Below are 21,157 nucleotides of genomic sequence, written 5' to 3' on the forward strand. Positions count from 1 at the left end.
AATAAAATGTTCTATTAAAATACCCGATTTTAGATGTTTAATCTCACCTTAAAAACAATTGGTGGCAACTCCCATCTTTTCACAAACGATTTTCAAAAACCATTGTCAAGCACGCCCCGAATGTCGTTACGCCAATATTAAATTCACAACCTAAAAAAAAAGAGGTATCAACATAGAACTTTTTTAACCATATTCTTTAGAGATTATTAACTTTATTCAAATTCTTAGTTTCATTCTCATACTATGTTTTCTCAATTTCTATAATATATTAGTATTTTGTCTTATTTCTATTTTTCTTAAAAAAATTTGTTATCTATATTCATTTAATGGGTTTAATTATAATATATTACCTTTTGATTATAAATAAATAAGTTGTTCAATTTATTGATATTTTATAATAAATAATTATTTTTTTCTTTTGAATACATTTTACTTAATAGAAGAGAAAGAAGAATTTTACTCCTAAAAAATACTGAAACTATAATTAAAAAATATTAATTAAAAATTTAATCATTTATTCTAAAAATTATTCACAAATAATTTTTTTTTTTCAAAAAATCTGATAATGTGCTAGAATATTGTAGTAACAATATATTAGATAGCTAAACGTATACAAAAAGTGCTGGTGTGTATTTTAGATATGTTTCTAAAGAAACGTGGCACGTGCTGAAACGCTGAGCCGGGAAAAGGCGCCTTCTACAAACAACCACCACGGCTGAGAAGTGGGAACCAATTTCCAATTTTGGTTACCTCTCAAAGCTGAAAAGCCATGAACTTTGTTCTGGAACCTCCACCTCCGCCCCAACCCAAATCAGCTGCCCCGTTCAAATGCCGGTTCACCTCCATTCGAACCGGTTTACCCCCAACAAACCACCAACTGAGAACCTCTCGTTTTCCACTTCATCCCACTTTCAGCTCTAGGCCCACTGTCACCGCGGCTTTGAAGTTGGAGAAGGATAAAATTTTGGTGACTCAGCAAAAGGACCCGCCGGTGAGGATAGCCGCAGTGGTTGGTAAAGAAAGCGTCAGCCGACTCAAATGCGCCACCTGGGAGGAGGTTAGACTGACACTGTAAGCGCTACAATTTTGGTTGTCATTTTTCATTTTAAACTTAATTCAAGCTTTCATAGGTTGTTAAATCGCGTATGAAAAAAAGTTAAACAATTTAATCTGGATATTGATAACGGAATAGATCGCATATGAACTTTTTCTGTTGAGCTATTGTGGAATTTTGATATTACTGTTTTTGGACCTGGATATTGTTTCTTGATTGTGTATGTGATACTGATCAGGCAAAAAGAATGAAATGGGTGGATGAAGGATATGAAATGGTTGTTACCACTGACAATTTCGATCAATCTAATGCTGATCAAACAGCGATGGATCTGCAAAAGGAATTGGCTTGCGCTGGTATTTTGGTGGTTGTAGTTGTTACGGATCCGGACTCGGTTAAATGGTTACTGACAGATACTGAAAGCGTCCCTAACATAATCTGCTTTGAATCCGATCCGGGATTGGTTAACAAATTAGGAGGCTCTTATGTCCACAGTGAAACGGAAAGTAGTGTATTCGACAAAATAGTGGGAATTTCTCAGCTTAAGAAAACAAATGAAACGAAGGAAGTTGTGCAAACTGTATCGGAGGCATGGGACTGGCATAATTCTGATGATATAAGGTTCTGTTTGTTGGTTATCATTAACGCTTATATTCGACCGGTCCCTGTCTTGAAAAACTTGAGATCAAAGGGCTTTTCTACCCTAAATTGTATAGTGCAGAATTGTGGACCTCAAATATTGGATTGCCTTATGGATCCTAATTGCAGGAAAGCTCTTCAATGCTTGAACAAGTGCAGCCCCGTAGATCAAGTGTGCAATTATCGGTGTATTGCTTCATATGAAAGTCCGAAACTGGAAGCATTTTCTCTATGCGTTCTTTAGAAAAACAATTGTCTTGATTTAGATGCTAAGATCCCCGAAAAGCCGTATGTGCAGCCTATGGTTAAGTTCCGAGGGAAAGACTTGTGCCACGAAACTGCTGAAGACATGTTTGTTGGTTGGTTGGGGAGTTTGGATTGGAGTTGGCGAGTTGTAGCAGGGCAGAACCTAGCATACGATCAATTTCCATGTCAGTGCCAGGCAAAGGGATCATTTTGGTAAGCCAGTTTTCCAGGTTAAAACTTTAGACAGAGAATTGGTCTAGAGGAGGCGTAAATATCGAGTGAAGACGGCAAACATTCCCGGGACATTTTACTTCAGCGTCCTGGATAACGGGGTTGTTTCAAATGAGTTTTGGACAATGTCGATGTATGTGAAGATTTCAGTTGGGGATTGTTTCATTACCATGGGGCAGCAAGAGTGGCTGGACAGTCATATACCGGTGCAGTGCTGGTTAGTCCGGATGGGGCATACCCTAAACAGACACAGGGCGGCAGATTATCAACAGCTTTGGAAAAATATGGAATCAAGGAATGGGAATTATATACAGTTGATAACTGTTCATGCCAAGATCCTCCATTAGGAATTCCACAAGGTTCGAGTTTACATGCCGTGGTCGATGTAAAAGACCAGAGCTGGGCTTCAGTTTAAGGATGACCTGATGTTACGACATTGGTGCTCAATTACTATGGCAATGAGAATGTGATACTATGGTTACTATTTATTTACCATACAATACAGAAATAATAATATTTTGTTGTGAATCAAATACTACCAAATCAATAGAATTTAGAACGAAGCAACAAAGTTGACGCTTTTTGAAGTTCTGTAGCAATAGAAACACAGTTTCGATGAACTCGGTGAGTTGCCAATGAATGTCAGATCAGGCATTACTTATTCTGTCAATGTCATTGATATGTAACACTGACAAGTAAATACTGAGCAAGATCTGGTAAACATCGTAAACTAGCTCATCAAAACTAAATACCTGACGACTTAAATCTTGGAAGCATGGATTGGGATGGGGGTATCCAACGAGGAATACCCTTACAAAAATTAAGTCTGCCGCTTGAAGAGGAGAGCACACGATTTTCTTTAGTAAGAGGTGAAAGAATAGTTTACTCTGCTCATCACACATCACCATCATCAGTTCGGGAGCCTGCAACTAGTTGCTTTATAAACGCGAGGAAAAGCTGTTAACTTGCATTCGCAGTGCGACATGGGATAGTGGAACTTGGCTAGCTTGTGTTGATTTCATTTGAATCCATTTAATTTTGTACCAGAAAAAAAGAAAACACCAAGCTACCATCTCCAAAATAAAATAACCATAAATTATGCTCTCATGGTACTAGATATCGCAACTCCTAAAATTTTGACTACATTTATATATTTTATTAATCGGTTTCCAATAGAAAGTTGAGAGTCTAGAAATTTTTCTTTTGAAATTGAAGAAGATAATAAATGAAATTCTCATGAAGCTAAAGCGAGAATTAACAGTAATCATTTGTTTAATTTAAAACTGGAGGAATGACAAATGGAAATCAATTTCCATTTGGTTGAGGTAATATTATGAAAAACTAGAGTTGATACAATAGATATGATAGCTCGTCAATTAGTAAATACCACTTGAAATTATTTTCACAGTTCAGGTTTTTTCTTTTGTTTCATTATACCTTAAGTGAATACTTTCCTCTGGTAATTATTTCACCTCCATCCAATTGAAATGCCTTACTTCTTATTCCGGTTCCTTTTGAATGCCAAGGGAAAGTACAACTACAACATAAAGAGTTGGAAAGATTATTAAATAAGAAAAATATTAACTAGGAATTAGGAAGGGGCCGCGCGAACGCAGATCCCCACTGCCACAAATAATGACATAGGCTCTCTCTCACTTGAGGAGACCTTAGGCAGGTGCACTTTTCGAGTGCAATGAAAACCACCAACCTTGGCCATAGACCTTACTGATCGCCCATTGACCCCGTCCAGGTAAGTATGTTGCAAAGCACGCCCATACTTTTTCTTTATAAGCATTGCTCAACTCCCCTCTTTTCTGTCTTCCCAAGGTGGGTTTGAAGTTGTTATAAGAGAATAGTCGAGTTCTCAAATATGGGCAAATAAGCAAACCTGAAATGGTACGATATAGTTCAAATAAGAATCTGAAAGGATGATTGTAATTTAACTTCAAATCCTATGGCTCTGATGCGCAGTATCTATATGGTGCTCAAATTTGGGACAAATATGGTTTTGGTTTTGATGAGGTGATGAAGCACCATGTAATACCATTCTCCCATATTCGTACCCGAATACAAGTCAGAGATGTCACATTACACTTGTAAAACATTTCTTATTGGAATCAATAAAAAAATTCATAAAAATTTATTCATTTAAAACTTTTTTCACCAAAACTAGTTAATCGCGTAAAACAAAAAAGTAATATTTTGACATACAAATCAAACTCGGTTTCAGGCAACAATATGACAATTCAATACTATTTTATATCATAAGTAATACTGCTAAAAACTATCGGAATTAAAACTCATCTTTACTCTAATAAAATATAACTTTATCAATTATTAAACTAAAACTCCTATTATATATATATATATATATATATATATATATATATATATATTAAAAACTAAAGATACTCGTTTTTTTCATTTGAATATTATTTATATTTTATTATTATTATTATTATTATTATAATTATTATTATTATATTATTATTAAATAATTTTAATTATTTACTATTATAGACCCAACCCAAATACAGAGGCCCATATTTGGTGGCCCAATAGTAACCCTAAATGTTTAGGGTTTGTATCATCTCATGCCCCAGCCGCCAGCTAATCACCGCCGTTGGATCTGGAAAGATCCAACGGCCACCATTGAGCCATATGAAAACCCTAGGGTATGATACCCTAGGGCCACGTCGCCACTGCCTGAAGCTTCCAGTGCCACGCCACCTCGTCGCCGACACTCCTGAAGCTCTGCTGCCATGACTCTGACCGTCCACGTGGTTGCCTATGGTGAGTCACCACCATAGCTATGGTGACTCACCGGAAAATCACCAATAGAACCGGTCCAAGGCTAGTACCTGGATGGCTACAAAGCCTCATCACCTGCAAACAGAAAAAAAAAGAAACGAACAGGAAGCCACAACAAGCAAACACGGAGAGCAAGAGACCAAAGATTGAAGCAAAACACCAACAAACCACAAAGCAAACCACAAAACAAAAAGAGAAGAGCGAGAGAAACTTACCGAGGAAGACATCACTCGATCGGAGTCACTACTGCCTCCAAGCGTCACCAAAAACTTCGAAAACCGAAGGTACTTTCGTAGATTTGCTCCGATTGGGAGCTTTTTAGGGAAAAAGGACACCAGAATCGGCATTAGCATGTTTCGATCTATATTTTGGGGAGTTTTAAAATTTTTCGGCCACCGTGAACGGTGGCCGGCGGTGGTCATTGCCACCAGAGCGCGGTGGCGGCATGGTTGCCGGATTCTCTATGTCGAGAGAAATTTAGAAAGAGGCGAGAGAGTCCCTCTCCCAGAGAGAGAATGAAAAATTAAAAATGAAGCAAAATGGCTATTTTGGGCCGGTTAAAGGGTTTAAAAATCCTCTCCCAAATGATAGCGTTTTGGGGGAGGGCGTGTGCATAATTTCACTAAAGGGTAAACCCCTTCCGCAGTGTTCCACGTTTGTAATGTTCTCAATTTAGTCACTGAAATCAATTTTAATATGTTTTAATACGGTCTTCTAACTTTATTAATTTATAATTTAGTCCCTGCCATTATTTATATATTTTAGGATAAATACTTTATTTAGTCCCTGGTAATTTCAATTACTTTTATTTTGATCCCTAATAATTAATTAGGTCAAACTACACTATTTATACATATATTTTTAATAATTCAAATTAGGTCTGCGAATTTTAATATTTTACATTTAATAACTGATGTTTTATATAATTTTATTTTAGTCCCTAAATTAATAAAATAGAATATCTAATCCCTGTAGTTTTAAATAAATTATAAATTAAGTATTTAATTTTATTAGATTATAATTTAGTCTCTAAGATTAATATTTTCATTTATTTTACAAGCTTTATTACTTTTTACATTTTAATACTATGTTTTAATTTTATTAATCATATTTTACTTTCATATATTTATGATTATATATTTATCATTAGTATTACTATTATTATTTATTATTTATGTCAATATATATATAAATAATATTTATCTAATCTTATAAATATATATAAATAATATTTATTTATTTTATGAAAATCCTATTTATAAATTTAATATATTATTTTTAAATCATTTCAATCATATTTTAATATATATCAATATTAAGAAAGGACAGTCTTAAAGCAACTGGATGTCCATTTTCTGATATTTTTAAATAAAAAATATTTTAATATATAAATCTATTTTTATATTATTTTTTATTAAAATTTATTTATTTTTTAATATTAAGAAAGGAGCTGTCTTAAAGCACCTAGAAGCCCTTTTCTGATATTTCTAAATAAATAAATATCTTGTTTAATAAAATATATATATTAATATTATCTTAAAATTATATTAATAAACTTAACAGAATTATGGATTAAATATATTTTTGAACTTTTAAATTTCCAATAATAGAGACAATTTATAATTAATAAGTACCAATTTTGGGCGTTGTAGGGGTACTAATCCTTCCTTAAACGTAACCGACCACGAATCCCTTTTTATTTCTAAAAAGAACGATTTTTGGTTAAACGCAGATCAGTTTATCTTTTAACTGATGTTTTCTTAAAAATCTCTTTTAAAAAGTAATTTTTAGGTATTCGACCTACATAACCCAAAAAGCCGATGGCGACTTCCAAACCATTTTTTTAATTATTTTTTATCCACATTATTTTTCCCGCCAAGTAAAAATTTCGTGCTTGGACGAAAACCGGTTACGACAAAAACTATACCCATATGAGAGCATTTTTAATCCATTTCAAATTTAATCATATTAAAATATTGCAAACACTTATTATATGTATCATGACAACTAGAGTTAAAAACAACAGTGGGAAGTCATTTTTTACCAGTAATAAATCTTCGATATTTGATGCCAAGCTCACTTCCTTACTCCACTCGCTTTCTTTTACTTAGGCGTTAAACAATCACACGTTAAGTATAAACTTAGTAAGTCATTATCAAATATAAAATAAAACATACCAGTATATAAAATATCCCATAACTTATAGTACATAAAAATCATATAATAACATATGATCTTGTGAAACATATTTTCAAACCTTTCTTTAAACTGAAATCTAAAAATCAAAATTTCAGAATTCACATATCGAAATAAACAGTTCCTATATAAGGAATTTTATGTCAAATCAGAATATCCGATGAAAGCTTTACTTTCAATGAATCAGATAAACGTGCACTTTTCACATTAATTTAACTGACAACCCAATGTATAACAAATGAGAATACATGGTATGTGAGTCAGACAAGTGTACTCTATACAACATTACTTCCTATGAATATATTGCATATTTACTGCCCTGTGAATGCCAAGGGAAAGTACAACTACAACATAAAGGTTGGAAAGATTATTAAATAAGAAAAATATTAACTAGGAATTAGGAAGGGGCCGCGCGAACGCAGATCCCACTGCCACAAATAATGACATAGGCTCTCTCTCACTTGAGGAGACCTTAGGCAGGTGCACTTTTCGAGTGCAATGAAAACCACCAACCTTGGCCATAGACCTTACTGATCGCCCATTGACCCGTCCAGGTAAGTATGGTGCAAAGCACGCCCATACTTTTTCTTTATAAGCATTGCTCAACTCCCCTCTTTTCTGTCTTCCCAAGGTGGGTTTGAAGTTGTTATAAGAGAATAGCCGAGTTCTCAAATATGGGCAAATAAGCAAACCTGAAATGGTAAGATATAGTTCAAATAAGAATCTGAAAGGATGATTGTAATTTAACTTCAAATCCTATGGCTCTGATGCGCAGTATCTATATGGTGCTCAAATTTGGGACAAATATGGTTTTGGTTTTGATGAGGTGATGAAGCACCATGTAATACCATTCTCCCATATTCGTACTGGAATACAAGTCAGAGATATCACATTACACTTGTAAAACATTTCTTATTGGAATCAATAAAAAAATTCATAAAAATTTATTCATTTAAAACTTTTTTCACCAAAACTAGTTAATCGCGTAAAACCAAAAAGTAATATTTTGACATAAAAATCAAACTCGGTTTCAGGCAACAATATGACAATTCAATACTATTTTATATCATAAGTAATACTGCTAAAAACTATCGGAATTAAAACTCATCTTTACTCTAATAAAATATAACTTTATCAATTATTAATATATATATATATATTATATATATATATATATATATATATATATATATATATATATTAAAAACTATACCCATATGAGAATATTTTTAATCCATTTCAAATTTAATCATATTAAAATATTGCAGACACTTATTATATGTATCATGACAACTAGAGTTAAAAACAACAGTGGGAAGTCATTTTTTACCAGTAATAAATCTTCGATATTTGATGCCAAACTCACTTCCTTACTCCACTCGCTTTCTTTTACTTAGGCGTTAAACAATCACACGTTAAGTATAAACTTAGTAAGTCATTATCAAATATAAAATAAAACATACCAGTATATAAAATATCCCATAACTTATAGTACATAAAAATCATATAATAACATATGAACTTGTGAAACATATTTTCAAACCTTTCTTTAAACTGAAATCTAAAAATCAAAATTTCAGAATTCACATATCGAAATAAACAGTTCCTATATAAGGAATTTTATGTCAAATCAGAATATCCGATGAAAGCTTTACTTTCAATGAATCAGATAAACGTGCACTTTTCACATTAATTTAACTGACAACCCAATGTATAACAAATGAGAATGCATGGTATGTGAGTCAGACAAGTGTACTCTATACAACATTACTTCCTATGAATATATTGCATATTTACTGCCCTGTGAATCGATTTTACCATAGGTGTCATATAATCAGTTCGCACATATAATGCCCTATAATACCAGTATAGGTATTGTAGAACACAACAACATTGTACTTATAACCAGGAATACACCGCACTAGCATATTATATGTGCAAACAACATATCACATATGTGTCATAAAATGTATCACGTCCTCTCTGTAATGTACACGAATGTATCTATATAAGATCAATCAATAAACACTCCACCTCATGGCATGATAGTTGTACCAACAAATCTCAATGCACATACAATGTCTTTTTATCCAAAATCATATCAACTATTTATCATAAAATATCCATATATACTCATGTATAACAATTATCATAATTCAATACATTGGGCATTTCATACCTAAAATCATTCATAAACTATGTAGTAAAATATCATATAAAAATGTACTGGGTAATTCGTAATTGTACCCAAATTCATTTATAAACTTTTTCAGAAAATTATTATGAAAATATTTCATAGTACAATTCAAAATTGCCAAACTAGCTAACCTTTCAAGCGATATAAACGTCACTTTTGTACTTTATCCTTGTTTATAAACTTGCTTGAATCTTGATCACGATCTACATGAGAGTCAATTACACAAAATGCACATTTCAAAGCAGATGTTAGTATCTTTACTAACATGGTTGGCATATATTAATATAAAATTACCAAAAATACAATTAATACATATTCGATATAAACTCCATTTCACATAATCAATACTAACTTTAATACTTTAAATTACTTCAATTATTCTAATATTAATATTCATCCAATGGTTCCATATTCATCTCAATTTCGCATTCTTGACCAATAAAATGATTTCTTTTAGAATTCATCTCAACTTTTCTAATTTATTCAAAATGACTCCTTTACCATTTACCTTCACATTCAAGCTTCTAAAAGCATAATTAAACATTCCAACATTTAATTTAAATGTAGTACATCAACTATTACACAATTACCATTTCAAACTTCTATTTTCCATAATCTGCGATTTGGTTCCTATACTTGTACAAACTTCCAAATCAATCCAAATTAACATTCTAACATTAAAATCATCATTCTAACATTTAATTTCAACATAGTACATCAACCTTTAAACAATTTCATCTCAATCCCTCAATTTTCTAAAATATATGAAAAAGTCCCTATAACTTTACAAGTTCCAAATTGGTCCAAACAACTTTCCGAAGCATGTAGAATCATTCATACATCATTTCTAACCCTTGTATAATTTTTCTATAATATTTACTTAATATTTTCCTTTAGGTCGAATACCAAAGGCCACTTTGGCCTTGGTTCCAAACTTGATTCAAGCATGATTTCATCTTCTAAACATCATTTCCAATCAACTACAACCAATTCCATATCAATTTCAATTCAAATCCAATCTTCCCATAAAACCTTGTTTCAACCATTTTTAATTGTTTTTAACCATCATACAAGCTTGGAAATGAATCAACCATATAACTAACATCAAAATCCATCCTTAAATCATTAAAATTCAACTTCCCCTTCATCCACCATATTCATGAACCTAAGGATTTAAGCAAGGAAAGTATGAATAATTGGTACCAAATGATAGAGAATTTCATGGAGATTAATTCTCTATTTCATGTCTTGATCCAAAAATCAAAGAAAATGACTTAAAAATGAAAAAAGAAAAAAACATTCTTACATTTCATGGAGGTCACGGCATAAGGGGAAGATGGCTGATTTCTCTTAATTTTCCATTAAAAATATCTATTACACTTGTTAAACAGCTAATAAAAATGAATTAAAAAATCATTTTATACTAAATGACATTTTTACCCTTTAAAAATCATGATAATTGCCAAATTATCATGCTACAACACGCTTCCATCATCCTTACATCATCAAAGTCAAATATATACAAAGATTTTCTCATTTTCAAACTTTGTCCTTGTATTTTTTTCAAAACTCACAATCTTGTTATTTTTATCCAACAATCCCGATTTAACATGAAAAAATCAACTTAAATCCAATGATTCATGTTAAATTATACTAATTAAAAATATGAAAAATGAAATTATTAACCTTATACTGTCATCCTTTATTTTTTTTCTAAATTTTTAATTCGATTATCCAAATATTTTACGAACTTTATCGCTTTATAACTTTTGATACAAATTCTGGAATAAAATTTTGATTCCCATGAAAATGTCATTCTTGGAGGTGAACTATCTATTTACGAAATAAAATTTCTTTTAGAGAAAATTACCACTTTGATCCCTGAATTTTTTCCAAATTTATACTTTAACCACTAAACTTTCAAAAATTACATTTTGATCACTAGTCAAAATTTTGGTTATCACACACACCAAAAGATTTTCGCCTCAGGATTTCAATCACCACCCTTCCAATCAAACCATTTTGGTGGTGCTGTTGCAGCAGAAACACAACTTCCATAAACCAATTGTCGTGGACATTAAATATGATGCATGGCTCCTTATTTTGCATATGCATCTAAGCATTAATAATTGCAAAGTTGACCCCAACAAAATGAAATCAATACCGTACCCATGCTATAGAACAATATCATGTCTGCATTCATTCCCTCAACCACACATACCCAATGGCTGAATAGCAATTGATTTAGGCGGCCTACTTACACAACCAAAGCTGGCTGAAAACAGCGTCGGCTTACTCACTTTCCCACCTCAAAACTAAACTCTCCAAGCAATCCACGATCTGGTCATCGATAAAGATTTGAAGCTTGTTATATTTATTTTATAATTTGATTCTAAAACCCCCACTATTACTAAAATACAGAATTGTGTAAAAAGGAAAATCATCTAAAGACATTAGTACTTGAATTGGGATGGGGATATTAAGCAAGGAATACCCTTCCAAAAATTGGCGTATGCCACTTTGAGCAGAGAGCACACGATATTCTTTAATAAAAGGCGAAAGAATAGTTCGCTCTGTACCCACCACACGGCTCCATGAACCAGCAGGTGAGATTAGCTCTTTTATTTATTGAAGTCGGTTGGGATAGTCTTCTATATTTGGTAGCCATGTGGGATTGTGTTGCTCTCCAATTTCTACTCTCTAGACCTTCGGGCTCCACTCTCGTGCCAAATTACACACTTTTCTTTCTCTCATTTTTCCTGCCTTATTTTATAAAGCAACGGAGTAGGTTTAAACTCTAAAAGCCTTTTGTTTGATGGCTCTCCGAGATTGTTCTTCCTGAAAATATCAATTCCATGATGACGAAACCCAGCAAAATAAAGATAGGAGCAGTCACAAAAAGAGAGAGGAGAAAGATATAATGAAGGACAGAAATTGAAGGATTTTAATGATCACAAAATCCAGCAATGCATGTGCCCACCCACTCGCCTAAACAGCTTATCTTTTTTTCAACTCGATTCATTTACATTTGCTTTACCCAACAACAACAATAACATGGCCTCACCCTCCAACCAAACTTGTGGATCCTTCCTCTTTCCCTCCTTTTTTAGGAGTTTTTCTTTTATACATTATTATTAGTAAATACTAAACACTTGAATAATTGATGATTTTTTGCAATCTGATCTATTGTTTATTTGGGTATTGCAGAATGAGGTGTCATTTAAGGATATTTCAGATTAGTTTTATGCCATATATCAGTATATTTGCTGTACTCATTTTCATTCTTCCCTTTTTAATTATTCCCACTTTCAATGAGAGTTAAAATGGTGGTAAATGAATTGTTTTTTAATGAGATTTGATCAGTGAGCAGAGGTGATTATTGAGTGAGTCGATCGCAAAGTGAATAGGGGTATTTATCGAATGAGTCAGTCGTGAGTTAAATAGTATTTGATTTGATTTGAAAATTGTTCGACTATCGCTTGACTTTAAATTCAATAAGTCTAATAAACCTTTTGTCATGTTAGTAGTTCTGTTAATTTTTTAACCGTGGATATCAATTTAAAATCTAAACTAAACGTTAGACATGATTTAAAAAAAATTGAGAATCAAAATGCAACAAGGATAATAATTTAAATACTAAATGTGTAGTTTATCTTTTTTTTATATAGAAGTCTCTAGTTTTATTAAAAGGATGAAATATTTAGAATTACAATGATTATAATTATAAATGTAAATTAAACACATTATTAGGACATTTTCCTATAATCATTGACTGAAATTGACAAATAAAATAATTCTTATTTCTCAAATAAATGAATTAAGGTAGTATAGATAACTAGGGTCTATCCACATGGACAAAGGAAGTTTGATATTGTCGTTTCTTGGATTGAATTAATTGCAAAAATAAAAGGGGATTTTAGAAATAGCAAAAATAATAAAAATAAAAAGAAATAGTAAATAAAATAATGATGAAGAGTAAATAAAGTAAAGAATTCGATTGAGATGATTTAGCCTTAGGCTTTGTTTTGTCTCAATTTCAATCGATCATCAAAATAAATTTTCTACTTTAGATGCACGTCGATTATAGTCAACAAGACACAACCCTTGTAGCTAATTTTCTCTCCACTAACTGATATTTTCAAGTCTATTTCTGAAATTCAGTCCTTGTTGGACTAACCACGTCTATCGTCGTTAGCACCCGACAATTTTAAGTGTTAAAAAAGCCCGACTTGCTTTATAGCGTCTTATTGAGAATCGAACCCTATCTTGATCCCCTTAACAGATTGCCACTAAGTTTGTTCATAAAAAGTTGAACTAAACCAACCAATTCGTCTTCCCAACAGTAAACCAAAACAACATTCAAATCATTGTCGACTTTTTACTTAAGTACATGTTTTGTTTTGTTTTTTTTACTTGAGTACTTGTTTTTTTTTTACAGATAAAAGTCGTTAGTTTTATTAAAAAGGAAATAAAACATCTAGAATTACAATAAAGGTTTAATGTTATAATTGTAAACTAAATTTATAATACGATGTTTTCCTATAATCATTAACACAATAAACTTGTTACTTAAGATCACACAATGACCATACAAGAAAAAGGTTAAAAAACCTAACCAAATAAACTCAAACGAAAGATAGATACGAAGATCACATCGACAAACGAATCACAAAAGAGGATCAAGCTATTGAAAGATCACTGACAAACCACTTACTAGAGTCAAGCATTGTGAAAAAACTATCCATGAACATAAATTGTGTATCCAATCTGAGGGTCCAAAGTAAGAAATGTCATCATGATAACAAAAATGTGTTATCTTAATTAGTCGTGAGGATATTAAATTCAACCTTAATAAAAAGGCTAAAGGAAAAAAAGATTAAATGAATGAAAGCGTGTCAAAAGGTAGATAAAAACGTGTCATAAAAATAAATTATAAAAAACTAACAAAATCAAAAGAAAATCAAAGATGTAATCTAAGAAAATAGAAAAATAAGAAAAATTAATAACGAAATTAAGCGTTAAAGATGATATTACCGCCTATCAATCAAAGATAGAGATAAGCTAAACGGCTACTAAAATTTTAGAGAGAAGGTTTACTTTGAATACTTGTTAGATTGGGATATATATGATTCGACCCATAAATTTAAATCGGAGCATAGTTTAGGTCTAAAGTAGTTAGACAATGTAAGTGATATAACGATGAGTTGTAACATATTTTGTTTTACCGAAAATAATTTCTGAAAAATGAATTACATTTCATAGAAAATAAATTACAGAAATTATTTTCTGATGTTTGAACAAAGTTGTGCAAATCATTTTCCTTTGTTTGATAGTTTTTTTCTGAAAATAATTTTCAAAATCTAATTTTCATTAAATAAACTCATCTTATAATCTTATTATTATTTTGTCTTTTATTTTTTATTTATTTAATATTATAATTATAAAATTATATTTTTAACCAAATTTGTATATGATTACATTGTTTTCATTGAAGTAAATCTTGTAGATCATCAAACTTTTCTTGTAACTCTCATGTGTTCCATTGTCATTCTTACTGGTACATGTCCAAGGTGTTTCATCCCTTCTATAACCTTTCTTTCACGTCTTTCAAAAAAATATTTTCAATTGTTGCAAAAAGTCAAAAAAAATTAGGCATTACTAACAAAAAAATGTTAATTTAATCAACATTCCTAAACAATTATAATAAGACAATTTATTTTCTTTGAGCATTGCTAATAAATATTCCGTAACATTACTAATCAAGATCTTGAAATGTAAAGAGATCAGGTTGTTAATGATCTTTTAGTAAGACAATTTATATTCTAACTTATTTGTACAAGTTAATTCATTTTTGCCTTTCAATTTTTAAAAAGAAGCATCATTCAACAATTAAATTGATGGTATGAAATAAACTATAACAATTTGACTCAATTTGTGATCATCACTGGAAGTCTTCAAATAAACATGCACAAGCATAATCCATTAAAATATAACAAATTACTTCAAGCCAACATTGTTATTAACAAAATTAGTAAAGTATAAAACAAAAGAAAAATAATGTATGGAACTATCTTATAAAATCATTGTAATAGTAAAATCATGTATCACTAATAGTAATATGTATTGTAAATTTGAAGAGTCCAAATAAAATTTTTGGAGTGGACAAGTCAATATCTCGACAAACCAGATGACTAATTTCTTCACTATCTACATTCAATTTTCCTTGTAAATAGACAATATTTAACTCTGACAATCCAAAGACTTGTTGAGCTTCATCAATATTATGATTATTCAAAGATGAATTTGCATATATAAAAGTGAATGCAAGAACATAACAATTCTTACTAAAATGATACAAATTTTAAAAATTTAGAATTACTAACATTAGTTGTACTGAAGAAACAAACTCTGGAAATAATGCAAGGAAACTACAATGTCTTTAATAAATAGACAGAACCTAGAAAACATTGTATAACCAAATCAAAACTTTAAAAGTCCATCTACATATCTTATAACTCAAAAGTTCAATCTCTAATATTTTTTTATTTTCCAAAAAAATACTAAAACAAAGAAAATTTCCTTTATACTTGTAGACACTTTAAAATCCCCTAAAATACAAGCATGAATATTTCACAATTTGAGAAAATGCACCAACTTAAAAAAAATTAACAAAGAAATCAATAATCTAAAAGTAAATTTCTCAAACCAGACAAGAATACCACGGAAATTTTACTTTCAAAACGAAATTCGAATATTGAAAATAAAAATGAACCCTAATCTAGAACAAACAAATGAAAAGGAAATATCAAGATGAAGAATCTGGGAAAGAAGACATTAATGAAGGAAGCAAAGATTTTTTTTTTGAAATAGGGTACCTTGTATTAAAGAGATGACAAAGTACACCACCTCAAGGACATCATTAAAAAAGCCTTGAGGTGGAAAAGATCAGAAACAGTTTTGATAATACAACAAATATAGACACATCCCAGACCCTAAAAACAGAACACAAACCAGAAAAACAGACCTCCTTGAATATCATAGAAACTGCCATACAAATAACGCTGTACACTATGCATGAACCTGAGATTTTGAAACCGAAAAAAAACACAGTTGCCGAACCAGCTGAAAGACAAAACAACAGTAACCAGAATAAGATGAACAACTCAGTTAATCTATGACAAAACTGTCTAATAACCACAAGAAAGAACAATAGATTCCGGGCCACGAACAAAGTGTTGAACATGAGGAATCAACGATGGCCATGAATAGTGTGCCCAAACCCCAATTTAAAATAAAGCATTATTAAAGATCTTATCAATCGAAAAAGAGTCACCATTAAACCTTGTTTTATTTCTGCATAATCAGATTATCCATATCAAACCAAATAAACCCAGATGCCATAATGCCCGAACTCTTCTCTTTACTTTTTGAGCAAACCATACCTCAATTAGCTGTTTAACATTCAACGGGAAAACCAAATTTATTTTCCACACACTAGAACAACATTGCCAAACTACCTCGCAATGGCAAAGAACGTAATTAATAGATTCTGGTTCACGGTTACAAAACAAGCAGTGGGAATTTTCAATGCAATTAACTCCTCGCTTTACCAACTCTAACATTACCGGCAACCTTAGATGGATTGCTTTCCACAAAAAGCAGAGACTTTAAGAGGAGCGAATTTAGACCAAACCAAACTCCATACAAGATCTATCAATTTGCCCACAGTAGCCAATTTAAAGCAATACGATTTGGGGATGTATCTGCCATCAGTAGAACTTGGCCAAATTAATCTGTCTAGGCAAGAAACATAGATCATAGCTCTATTCAGAACAAGAATAAAATCGATCCACATTATATTTTCCCATTCAAAAAGACTTCTTCTCAACTCAATCCTCCATTCCCATACTCCATGAATTTGATGTCCAAACTCGCTGATCTTTCCTGATTTTTAATCGCTATATTAAAAATTCTGGGGAAAATTGATTTTAGAGAATCAAAGTCTGTTCAGTGATCTGACCAAAAATCAATATTATTCCCATTACCCATCACATACCTCACTTCGGGAATGAAATCAATCTCATTGGAAACGATCGGGTTAACAATGTTACGCCACACCCAAGAAGAATTTCTAACATTAACAGCTTCTGGAAGAATTGAATCCTTATCGTAATTGTACTTAGCTACTACTAATTTCCTCCATAAAGAATCATTATCCTCACTAAACCGCCAAATCCATTTATTGAGCAAAGCGCCGTTCTTAGTTTTAACATCATAAATACCCAAACCCCCATACGATTTTGGATAACATAAGCTCTCCCACTTAATCCAATGAATACTCTTATCCGACTTAACGTTCCATACAAAATTTGCTATGCACTTATTTATCATCGCGGCTATGGACTTCGGAATTTGAAATAAGGACATATAATAAACAGGAAAATTAACCAAAATTGATTTAATCAACGTTAGCCTACCTCCGAAAGATAGAAGTTTACCTTTCCAACTTTGGGGCTGAGATCTAACTTTTTCTAAGATGGGCTGCCACAGAGACTTTGAATTCTTCTTATGACCTAGCGGAAGACCCAGATAAGTCGTTGGAAGCTTTGCCCAACCACAATAGATCGAATCGACCCATATCCTTACTTGAATTTCTTCCACATTTATGCCTAAAATCATGGTCTTTTTCTTATTTAATTTCAGACCTTCTGCCAATTCGAAAATTTTTAGCACACGGTTAATATTTGTAATCATCGAGTCTTTTGCTTCCGAGAAAATGAGGAGGTCATCCGCAAATTGGATATGGGAAAAAGCTACGCCTCCAGAACCTATTTCAACCCCACGGCAAGGCCTATATTAATCGATTTCTTAATCAAACCACTTAAAGCCTCATCCACGATATTAAACAGAAACGACGACAGTGGACAACTTTTCCTAAGACCCCTTTTAATTAAAAAACTATTAGAAGGACAACCATTGACTAGCACAACAATCGTAGGGGTCGAAATACATAAATTAACCCATTTCCTCCATCTTATACCGAAGCCCATTTTCTTTAGAATTAGATTCAGAAAAGACCAATCTACAGTATCATAGGCTTTGCTGAAATCGGCCTTGACCAGTATTGCTTTTTTTCTTTCATTTGAACAGATCGTCGATTAACTCATTCACAATCAAGGAGCAGTTTGCGATCTGTATACCAGCAGTGAAGGTGAACTGGTTCTCACCAACCACTTCTTGAAGACAACTTGTCATCCTCTTAGCCAATACGCGAGCCACAATCTTGTACATACTACCCACCAATGAAATTGGTCTACAATCTTCAGGATTAATTGCCTCAACTTTCTTCGGGATAAGAGCAATAAAAGATTTATTAAAAGAATAGTCTTCGATTCTGCCCCATAAAAAATCATCCATAAAATTCATGACTTCACTTTGATAAACTTCCAAAACCTCTTAAAGAAATCCAAATTAAACCCATCTGGCCCCGGAGCTCTTGAACCATCAGACGACTTAATTGTAAGCCAAACCTTATCTTCAAAAAATGAACTTTCAATTAACCTTCTAGTAGCAACATTTAAACGCATTAAAGGAACGTCAAATCTCTTAAGAGGAAGTGTATTCACCTCATTGTAACCGACCCGAAAGTAATTAACAAAAGCTTGTTAAATTCCAGTTTGATTCTTTAGAACTGAATTATGAACCTTTAATTTGGAAATATGATTATTTCGATTGCCCTCTTTAAACCACTTTAGCCTGGATTTTTGTAGCCATTCTCATTATTCCTTCCTCAAAACCGCCCACAATTTAGCCTTCAAATTAACAATCTCAGACTGAACTGAAATAATATTGGGACCCGAAATGCACCTATTTTCTAAAGAATCAATCCTTTTACCAATCTCCTTCACAGAATTAGGGTTATTATCTCTAATTACTCTCTCCCATTCCTTAGTTGCAGTCTTGACCAGCAATAAAATTTGGTTCAAACCAATGTCGTTGTTAGAATTACATACCCCCTTAATTGTATTGAACAAAATGGGGTCATTCGCCTAATGATTAAACCATTTGAAAGGCCTATGGAATGTTCTTACCCTCTTTTCTTTAAGCAAAATAGGTTTGTGGTAGGATAAATTCCTAGGAAGAGTAAATTGCAACAAATGAGGGAACATGCTAGCTATTTCTGTTGAAATCAAGAATATGTCAAGCCTGCTTGTAGCGACATTCACACCTCCCCTAAACCAAGTATACAGAATGCCCGAATTTGATACTTCAATTAGATCACACGCAGAAAAATCTTCTAAAATTCTCATGGCAACCTAATGATCATGGACCCCTAATCTTTCAGAATTCACCCTAACAGTATTAAAATCACCCCACTATAACAGGGATATTCAAATTAGAGATGACATTAATCAATTGCTCAAAAAATTCAATCATATCACATTGGACATTAGGGCCGTAGACGTTGATTAGTCCTATCTCCCTATTGTTCAAAACTAACCTTCCTTTAAGAGAAACAATTCTCCTAAGAACAGTTCTACTACTCACATTAAACACATTATGATCCCACATAGATATGAGCCCACCCGAAAGACCTTCAGCCAGTGCAAAATCCATTTTATTAATAATCGAACCTTTTAACCTTCTTTCAACAGAAGCAGTAATACCACAAATTTTGATTCCTGTAAGAAGACCACATTTACTTTGTTCGAAACAATAACCCTAGAGACGTCTCTAACTTTTTCACTTTTACCTAACCCTCTAACATTCCAAGATAATACCGATAAACCCAATTCCATATAATTAAATACGCACATATAAAATCAATACAGAATCAGAATCAGGACTGACCCGACATCCCGATTGATTTTAATCTCTGAATTGCGATCTGTCTCGAACCAGAGAACTCCACCCCCAATGCCTTACCAATATCTAGGGATGCCTCCGCTTCGTTTATTGAACCCAACTTTGCACCCGAGTTTTCCTCGCCAAGGAATCCACATTTAATCAAGCCGATTCTCGAATACTGCACACCGACACTTGCTTTCGAACACATATTCTTTCTATTTTCGCTTATGATTTTTGAAGGGGCTTTAACACTTACCCGATTAACCCTCAACCTTGCTGGTTTAGGGGAGTTATCAAGAGGAGAATTAACACATTCTATACTGTTTTTCGAAAACTTGGAATTTTTTCCAACACGAGTATCAACCGAACAAACCTCATCAAATCCTTTAAGGGAGGACACTTCTTCTATTGGTACATCAAGGAGCCTTGAAAAGTTAGAAATTGAATGTGATGCCCAATATAGCTTTGATCCTCTATTAATTTCCATCATGCCAATACTCTCATCAACAGACTGAAATATTGGCCCACTATTGGACAAGATCGGAACTTCATGAAGCCCCTCATCTAAAGCACCAACAAAATCCACGATGGCATCAGCACACAGTGGACTGCCTGCCGTACTACTCTCGCATTATCATGATTCAGACTCAACGAATCAGACAACGCGACCTCATAAGGTTCTATCTCGAAACCAAAACCCGCAACATTTTCAACTTCAAAAACTGGTACATCAGCCTCCCCATCTTGAGTAGTTCGCCACTCCCCATCACCCACCAAGAACCATATATTAAAGCTCGAACCTCCTCCTGAACTTCATTCTAAAGTTTAATTGTATAAACACAACCATTAAAGATAATGGAAGTTTTCTCTGGAATGGCTGATTCAAAATGTACTTCCAGTAGAATTCTTGCAACGTCAAACCTTTCCCGATTGAT

General features: G+C 32.6%; 3 non-coding genes and 1 pseudogene across 3 annotated transcripts; 1 reads left to right on the forward strand and 3 right to left on the reverse strand.

The window, feature by feature from the left end:
• The first annotated feature begins 756 nt into the window (after positions 1 to 756).
• LOC120199866 lies at positions 757 to 2,641 on the forward strand (annotated as a pseudogene).
• Positions 2,642 to 3,765: 1,124 nt separating this feature from the next.
• Positions 3,766 to 3,928, reverse strand: LOC120199870. The gene has a single exon (XR_005523491.1). It is a non-coding gene; the product is annotated as a U1 spliceosomal RNA (small nuclear RNA).
• A 3,650-nt stretch (positions 3,929 to 7,578) lies between these two features.
• Positions 7,579 to 7,739, reverse strand: LOC120199871. The gene has a single exon (XR_005523492.1). It is a non-coding gene; the product is annotated as a U1 spliceosomal RNA (small nuclear RNA).
• A 4,109-nt stretch (positions 7,740 to 11,848) lies between these two features.
• On the reverse strand, positions 11,849 to 11,966 carry LOC120199874. The gene has a single exon (XR_005523495.1). It is a non-coding gene; the product is annotated as a U5 spliceosomal RNA (small nuclear RNA).
• Positions 11,967 to 21,157: the final 9,191 nt, after the last annotated feature.

This window comes from Hibiscus syriacus, unplaced genomic scaffold (genome assembly GCF_006381635.1).
Source record: "Hibiscus syriacus cultivar Baekdansim isolate YM2019G1 unplaced genomic scaffold, ASM638163v2 tig00005678_pilon, whole genome shotgun sequence".
NCBI classification, from domain to species: Eukaryota; Viridiplantae; Streptophyta; class Magnoliopsida; order Malvales; family Malvaceae; genus Hibiscus; species Hibiscus syriacus.